Source organism: Thunnus maccoyii, chromosome 23 (genome assembly GCF_910596095.1).
Source record: "Thunnus maccoyii chromosome 23, fThuMac1.1, whole genome shotgun sequence".
NCBI classification, from domain to species: Eukaryota; Metazoa; Chordata; class Actinopteri; order Scombriformes; family Scombridae; genus Thunnus; species Thunnus maccoyii.
The window spans coordinates 23,525,601-23,534,822 of NC_056555.1; the positions used below are offsets into that span (position 1 = coordinate 23,525,601).

The window sequence follows — 9,222 nt, forward strand, 5'->3', positions numbered from 1 at the left end:
TGACAATCCACATTATCACATGAATTCCAGCTGAATACATTTACATCCTCTGTGAGGAAGCAAACAACAAACTTTCTGCTGCCACGTTCCAAGTGTGAAGCTTTTGGTGTCTGTATTTCATATCAAATGAGTATATCTCATTTTTATTGTTGCACTTACTGTGAGCAGTATCATGTTTTTATGAAGTGCTGCCCTCTGCTGGTATTACAGCACATTTAAGGATAAACCTTTATATTTTTACCTCACATACCTCTACAGGAGTTCATGAATGTTCAGCTGATAACGTTGGACGCTGAGAGGAGCTGTTTGTCCTGTGAAAACCTGAAGGGAAAATAATAATGATGAGATACTACACTTCACCATTTTCATTCCTGGTGCTTAAACTGGGAGGTCAGAGGTCAGCTGCTGATCATGAGCCAACAGACATACAGTGTCTTTCTCAAGGACAACTCAGAGTGAAAGATGCTTGTCAACATTATGATTTGAGGAACCACTGAACCTCTTGTATCATCTACTAGTGCTGCTACAGTTGTTGGTGATAAACACTCATCCTGTTTCCTCTGGTTGAGCTAGATGCCAAAACCTGCAGGAAAGTTTATTTATACCGTAAATTTCATACATAAAGGCAGTTTAAAGTGCTTTACACTTATTGAAGTAGAGAATAATGACTGTCTGCTGTTTTCACAATTCCTGGAGTCCGCTCAACTTCTTCAGCTAAACACCAGGAAAGGAAGAAACTGTGGCTGCACCTCACAGCAGGTATTTTTGCTCTTCGATTGAAATGTCTCTAAACAAGACATTGTTGAAGGATGCACCCTCTTACTGCCTTTCTTGGAATGATCTTCCATTATACAGTTTTTTAAAATTATATATATATATATATATATATATATATATATTTTACAATTTATGTGCCCTTCCTCACAGTTTTGGCCCAAAGTAGGATCACTATTTTCTACGCATCCAATCTGATCACTATGACCTCCTCAGACACAGAATCTGTAATATAGCTGGCGTCATGAATGCATAACTAAAAGAGCACTAAAGCCATTCAGCATCTCTTTCCTATAACATTGCCGGATTCACAATAGATAGTTTAAAAAACAGGATCGAAATCAATGCAGAACCAGAGATATTATTTTTTGTTCCACACGTTCTTCTTTCCTGTCAAAACCTGGTGCCTACATTACCCACAATGCAACTCAATTCACTCCACTGTACAGATTCAGGTGTGAGTGTCACAGGTTTAACTCCTCCAACTGGCCTGAAATCATGTTTCAAAAAAAAAACAACAGTAAATAAACTGCAGATACACTGCAGCTGACAGAAAGAGGAGGTCATATTATACAGAGAAATATGAGTTTTTTCTGGGTGAATAAATGTTCACGTGACTTATAAAAAAGGAAGCTAAAGGTCAACGAGAATGCTGAGCTTTAAAGTTTCATCAGGAGTCATTAATAAAACCATCAAACACATCATGTTAGGAAAGTAGTTTAAACACACACACAAAGGGCGACCATTTACTGCATACTGCCGATAGAAACTGAGTACAATCAGCCACCGTCAGTAATCAACACAAACACATATTAGACTGTCAAACCAATAACTAACAGCAGTCAGCGTCAGACAACCTTATCATACTTTCACAGCTACCTGCTGTTTCTGTAGTGGTGACAAAATGTTAAAGATGTACATAGTAGCAGTGAATTAAACTGAAACTCCCTGCGCTCTCCGGGGAAAGTATTACGCCAAACTTCCTCTAATAAATATGACATATTAACAATTCCTTACGTGTCCGCAAAAACACATAATTCTAGAAACACAAGATAAAAGGCGTCATATGTCGACAGTCTTCTTGTCAACTCGGCATTAATTTAATCCATAAAGATAAACTATATTTGTGAACAAACTTTACATTTTGGATTTTGTCGCCTCAACTCGCCACCAGCCTCCGTTGGTTAGCTGCACTATTTTAGTGGAAGAAGACGGTGGGAATGAGAGGCGAACAGTTTCAAGAATTACATTTCTCACTAAAATACGTGCTGGACGGTGGATCAGATACACGCAGAATTAAACACCGACTCGTAACATTGTTAATTCACCGTCCATCGTGTGTGACGGTATTTGAGGATTTATTTCGGTCGTTATAGTCACTTTGCTGCTTCACGTTTGGTGCTGTACTACGGAGAGCCCCTGGGGTCACATAGTAGAAAAAAAACTCGATGTGTAAATCCGTACTGGACAGAGCGCACCTTCACTATTTGTATGAGCCAAAACTAAAGACTCAGGATAATATTAAACATGTTTGATTTGATCGGAACGTCAAGACGAGATAAAGACTGAGTTGAGACGCTCGGACTGAGTTTTTTGACCACCTTACACCAAACGGTGGAAATGACGGAAGCGCGCCACAACTCTGGCAAAACTCTCATGATTTTATTCCGACATTGGAAATTTGTCTGCGACAGTGACATCTTTTGAAAAGTGGTTTGGTGTGAGGCCGACATGAGTCCTTCTTTACTGACTTCTCTCTATTTTAACCGAACCAGCGTTACATCACTGTGAGGACGCAGAAACCAGGAAAAGAAAAAAGGAAACAACGTTTGAAGACGTCAACGCTGTAATTTCATATTTTTCTGACACAGTTTAATCAACTAAACAATGAATCAGAAAAATAATCATCAGATTGATCAATAATGCCAGTAATCATTATTTACAGCTCTAATATTAACACTCACCCTGCCTCAGACTGTTTTCCTCCTTCTGCTCTGTTGACTTTAAAATGGAGTCTGAAGAACAGACTGAATACTTTCACTTTCAGTGTTCCTCCCTGTTTGTTCCTCCCGCCTTCTTCTTTACCGGAAGTCACACGTGTGTGTGTGTGTGTGTGTGTGTATGTGTGTGTGTGTGTGTGTGTGTGTGTGTGTGTGTGTGTGTTTCAGATTTAGGATCAGTTAATTGGGGACAGAAACCATCTCTCTGTATAAAACAAGGAATCTCTGTCCGTCTGTATGTTTGTTCTTCGTATATCATATATCTGAAGCAATTTCACTCCACTGGCACTTTAGTGATTTTATCAACAAAATAACAAAATAAAGCAACTGCACAGAAATAACGGAATAATGCTTCAAATATAAATAAGTGGCTTAATGGGGTTTCAGTGCATCCATGTGAAGTCGTTAACATACTGTCCTATTTCATCTGAACCAGACATCACACTTAAGGAAGAAGTTCTGTCACATATTGTAAGAATAAAGTGGTTTGTATGTTTAGAAGAGGACATGGTTTAATAACGGTCATAAAGATAATATATATTTATATAATTATGATTTTAACAGAGTGCTCACCTGGACTTTTATTTTATTATATCCATCACATCTGTTATATTTCACTTTCATATTTTGATCATCTTTAAAGTGTTGACTGTATATACTGTTACATATGTATCTACATTGTGTAAATGATCAATATACAATTCATTTTAACATACATGGACAATGTGTCCAAACAACCCACAGTGGAAATATGAAAGAGTAAAGGAGGCCGATTCTGCATCTTGAGACAGTCGTCTATAGAGTCTGAGCAGTAAACACTAGTAGAAACAGCGTCACATTGTGCCCAAAAAATATGTTATCACCATTTATATTAATGAAATTGTGTCTTCCATACGTGGCTGCCAAACCCATCGGTACACGGACGATACTATTTTATACTGTATCGCTGGTTCTGTTCAATTAGCCATCTGAGAAACTGCAACATTCCTTCATTAATCTCAAACTGATACTTAATGCAAATAAAACAAAATGTATGTTTTTTTCAAGATCTAAAAACTCAGACTACAGCAATCTGCATCTCTCTACTGTCAATGGTTCAAACATCTAAAGGGCATCTGGCTCGACGACTGATTCACATTCAATCACCATATCAAGAACCTTGTTGACTAATTAAAACACAAAAATGACTTTCTATACAGAAATAAATCCACCTTCCCTCCGATCTGTAGAAAGAGGACTGTTGAATCAACTATCTTATCAGTCAGATTATAGGGAAGTAATTTACAGAAATGCTGCTGCCTCCACACTTTGACCTTTAGACTCAGTTTACTACTCAGCCAGGAGATTTATTACCGGTGACACCTTCAACACTCACCACTGTGTCCTCTATGATAAGCTCAGCTGACCTTCTCTGACTGAGAGACACAATAATCACTGGTATCTGTTTATCTATAAAACCCTGACTGGAAAACTACCATCATACATCACATCTCTGTTATACTGGAACTCTGGTCCACTTCTAACCTGCTCCAGTGACTGTCTGGCTATTCAGGTACTTCGTGTCAGGACTGAACTTGGAAAGAAGCTTTTAGTGTTGGTGCAGCAAACTCATGGAAACTCTTACAATGTGACCTAAAACTGAATACTCTCACACCTCTTGGACACTTCAGGATATAATGAATAACTGTTCACTGCCTGTCTGTAATTGTTTTAACTGATTTTGTTGACTATGTATGTTTCCTTGTTTTTCTCTGTTTGTTTGTTTTTCCATGTGTAAACTTGGCATCATTGTAAATGAAGGTCACCCTCAAAGGTTTTCTGAGAATCTTAAATAAAGTTTGAAATGAAATGAAATGAAATCGATGACTAGACGGCAAAAAAAAGGAAAATCTTTCACTACTTTTACAGCTTCTTATTAGTTTACATGACTTTAACTATAACCATGTGTGTTTTCCAGCATCACAAAGATAAACTTTGACTCTGGTTTAAATCCAACAAACAGACTTCAGATAAACATCTGAGTTGTTCTTAACTGTGACTTCTCTCTATTTTAAACCAAACCAGTGTGTCACGTTACATCACTGTGAGGACGCAGAAACCAGGAAAAGAACAAAGGAAACAACGTTTGAAAACGTCAACACTGATTTCTGACACAATCTAATCAATTAAACAATTAATCTGAAAAATAATCATCAGATTGATCAATAATAACAGTAATCATTATATGCAGCTCTAATATTAACACTCACCCTGCCTCAGACTGTTTTCCTCCTTCTGCTCTGTTGACTTTAAAATGGAGTCTGACTGAATACTTTCACCTTTACTCTCTACCTGTTTGCTCCTCCTTTACTGGAAGTCACCTGTATGTGGTTATGTGAGTGTGTGTGTGTGTGTGTGTGTGTGTGTGTGTGTGTGTGTGTGTGTGTGTGTGTGTGTGTGAGTGTGTGTGTGTGTCATCATTTAAAGTCGCTCTGGTGAATATAATATTACATATTAAACGTACGTATGAATATTAGGATGTTTGACTTAGTTGTCTTAACTGGATTCAGGGCCGACATTTAATAATTTAAGCAAGTAAGTAAAGTTTATTATAAAGCGACTTTTTAGGTCAGACGTCACAAAGTGCTTCACAATAAAAGATGAAGAAAATAGAGACACAATATAAGAATAGTAAATAAAATAGAATCAGATAAATAGAACACTACTACTCAAAGGTAAGTCTGAACAGGTCTTGAGCTGCTTTTTAAAGGCGTCCACAGATCTTAAATCCAATGGGAGACAGTTTCAAAGTGCAGTCAAAGACTCAGACAGCTTTAGTTTGGAGTCTGGAGCAAAGAGCAACCAACCAACCCTGATCAGACCTTAAAACCCTGCTGGTAACCCACTGCTGATCAGTGCTGGAGAGGAACTGACTACAGAGTACTATATTTAAGTATAGTATTGAGGTACTTGTACTTTGATTTAGTATTTCCATGTGATGCTACTTTATACTTCCACTCCACTACATTTCAGAGGGAAATATTGTACTTTCTACTCCACTACATTTATTTGACAGCTTTAGTTCCTTTTCTGATGAAGATTTGACACAATGGATAATATAACAAGCTTTTAAAATACAACACATTGTTAAAGATGAAACCAGTGGTTTCCAACCTTTTTGGCTTTTGACATCTTACAAAAAGCAGTGTGTAGTCGGGGTCACATTTAATCACACAGAATCTGAATCAGAATCACAGAATCTGTAATATAGCTGGCGTCATGAATGCATAACTAAAAGAGCACTAAAGCCATTCAGCATTGTTTTCCTATAACATTCACAATGGATCGTTTAAAAAACAGTATTGAAATCAATGCAGCAGAATCAGATATATTTTATTCCACATGTTCTTTTTCCTGTCAAAACTTGGTGCCTACATTACCCACAATGCAACGCGACTCAATTCAGTTTTTGTTGAGTACTTTCTGTCTTATCTTTCCCTCAGTGGCATAATGTGCTGTCACTGTAAAGACCAATTAATGCACTTGCACGTGCACGCGGCTCCATTCCTCCTTTCTTCAGAGGTCCGCGAGGTCCATGTACCCTCCGGCCAAAGCTCCGCGGGCATCTGATTGGCTCACAGGGGCCGCTTGTCTCACCTATCGTCACACCTACATTTAAGGGTTACATCCGGTCATGGCCGCGCACAGATCCCCTCTAAATGCACATTTGGCAGAGGCGCCAACTCACGAGGAAGACTCTGTGTTTATGTAAATACACAGCATATAGCTTGAGAGCCATATATAGTGATTTTACTGTATTGTCCTAGACGAAAAAACTAAATATGCTAGCCTATGTAGCTAATGTTAGCCATGTTATGCAGTGTGCCCTTGCTTCATAAACACTTGTAGATGCAGGTGAATGTGACTCCCCTCGTTGAAACCTCCTGATAGATGTAACAGCGGAGCAGAGGAGAGAGACTGAGGTAGCGATGTAACCGACCTGCATACTGGTATTTGATTTTTTTTATTTTTATGAAACAAATTATTGTAAAAAATCCACTATTTGTGCTTTGCTGAATAACGTATTTGTATTCGGGCACACCCCTAGTGTACAGTTAAAGCAACCCCAATAACCATCACTCTGACAAAACACTCAATGCAGAGTGAAACAGATAAAAGAACAGGATGAGTTAACAGACGTAGCTTAACCATGTTATGTGATCCTACTTCAGTCACTTTAACAATAAGTATTACTGGGACCACTACAGAAAATTGCAGATGAACATTTAATATTGTGGAATTCACATTTAGACACCGACTATCCCTGTAACACATTAATCATACAAAGTTCAGTCTTATACCAGGTTTTGATCTAGTCTTGTTTTACATAGCAGCCACTGAGCAAATTAGCTTCAGTGTGGAGTGGTGTCTCTGTCCATGTGAACAAATATGAATCTCTTTAGCTGTTCCACTTTATTCACCAGCAAGTCTCTAAATGTGTAAAACCAAAAAAAATAGTTCAAACACTGTAAAAGGCTGATTGGAGCAGAGGGGAACTGCAGAGTCTGGTAATAATTTACTGTGGGTTCATCACTACGTGCAACCTTCCACATCACATGTACAGTCCTCATCTAATCCTTTGTTCATATAAAAATGTGAATTATACAGATATGGATTTAATGATTATTTCATCTCAGGCCTTCTCACCAGTGCAACTGTTCAAGACCTTCACAGTAAATGCAACTCAAATCATCTGCAACTTTATCAGACAGAAAACAAAAGCTCCAGTATTTTCTGTTGTTTTTAAAGGTTTTAATACCTTTAAAAACTCAGCTTGTTCTTTCAGCTTCATGTTGAATTCCTCCCCCCTTAAAAAGCTACGTGCATATTTCACAAACCGCCACTTCCTGTCATCTTTCAGTTTTGTACAGGAACACCCATGTCCCTCTTGCTTACTTCCTCTTTCAGGGACTCTACATGAGCACAGGAACGAAGCATCAGACCACCTCCAAAAAGATATATAAGTAGAAAACAAAACATAATTCACATGTATGGTGGGAGATGTGCTTCCTTCTGCTTCAGCAAGCTAAACCTTCTTCAACTTAGTTATTACTACAATTATAAAATAAAAGGGTTAGAAAATTCATCTAATTTTCATGCCTACATCTCATCCTTGATAGTTAAAAGTCAACTACAGCACACTGTGAAAACCACACGACTAATGCTGATGCGCAGAGAAAGATCTGACTTCCCTTTTGCAGACTGAAACTCTCTCACAAGAATTTTCGCAGGTGTTTACCACACATGAAGAAATATTTAGTACATGTTGTACTTCCTGCCTCTGTCACCTGATCATTCTTGTTAGGGGCCTTTATTTCCCGTAAAAGCAAAGACAAACTTTATTTGCATTATGATTCTTTTCTGAGAGGCGAGAGTGGAACATGCACAAAGTTAACAGATAAATCTACAGACTGAGGCTGGATGCACATTATACGATGATTTGTTGGAATAAAGAGCAAATCTGACTGCATAAGCAACAATCAGAGTTAACAAACATATAATTTAGGTGTAAATTATGAAGAGTTTAATATTTTAAACTCTAAGGACTGTATGAGTGAAAAACAGAAGTACAGAAATCTCTCGTGTAAAATAATCTAAACTTTGGCAGAGAATTGTGTTCATGTAGAATCACATCAATCATAACTGAGAAACTTGGTTGTTCGGCCTTTAAAGACACTTTGATTTGTATCTCGTCCTATATGGAAACAATCACCTCACTCATTAAATATGTGGCCTTTGCTGTGTGATGAAGCTCCACTGCCTGTTTTATCTGAATCTTGATCTGGTTAATATCAGATTAAAAAGATAAAATTGTAACAGTTTTTATAGTTTTTATAGACGATAGCAGAGACGTTCTTTATTTCAGGCGGGAAAACGCTGCATACTATATATTATAATAACTAATGCAGGGGACAATTTTCTGCAGAATATGAACTTAAAGTACCTTTTTTCTGATAAATCTATAACTTTCACTTTCTTTTTTTATTTTTATATTTTATCCACAGTTATCCAACAAAACTGCACAGAAAACACAGACCACAACATATGAAGTCTGACAAATAAATGGATGAGACAAAATTAAACTACACAGATACACATACATACAAATATGCACATACATCCACAAAAAATAATACCTATTATGGTGCTGATTGAAACTCCACAAAATAGGATTAAACAGCTTCCTGGACTTTACAGGGTTTCTGCAGGTTCACCAGATTAAATTTAAGACTTTTTAAGACATTTTTAATATCACAAAAATGCAATTTAATACATGTTTCACTGTCACAGTATTAAAGATATCAATAAAAACCATTAATGATCATAAGGGCTGGAATTATTTACCAGGTGCAATGCGAAATAAATGTCAATTTAAATTCATTTCACATTTTTGTCATCACTTCCTGTC

General features: G+C 37.3%; 1 protein-coding gene across 1 annotated transcript in view; it reads right to left on the reverse strand.

Annotated features, from left to right (window-relative positions):
- LOC121890744 (NACHT, LRR and PYD domains-containing protein 14-like) overlaps positions 1-5,061 on the reverse strand; it is a 135,915-nt gene extending 130,854 nt beyond the window's left edge. The window contains exons 1-2 of the mRNA XM_042403271.1: positions 5,024-5,061; positions 251-321 (exon numbers count right to left, since the gene is read on the reverse strand). The gene's annotated coding sequence lies outside the window, so the exon portion shown is untranslated. The remainder of the gene's footprint in view (positions 1-250; positions 322-5,023) is intronic.
- Positions 5,062-9,222: the final 4,161 nt, after the last annotated feature.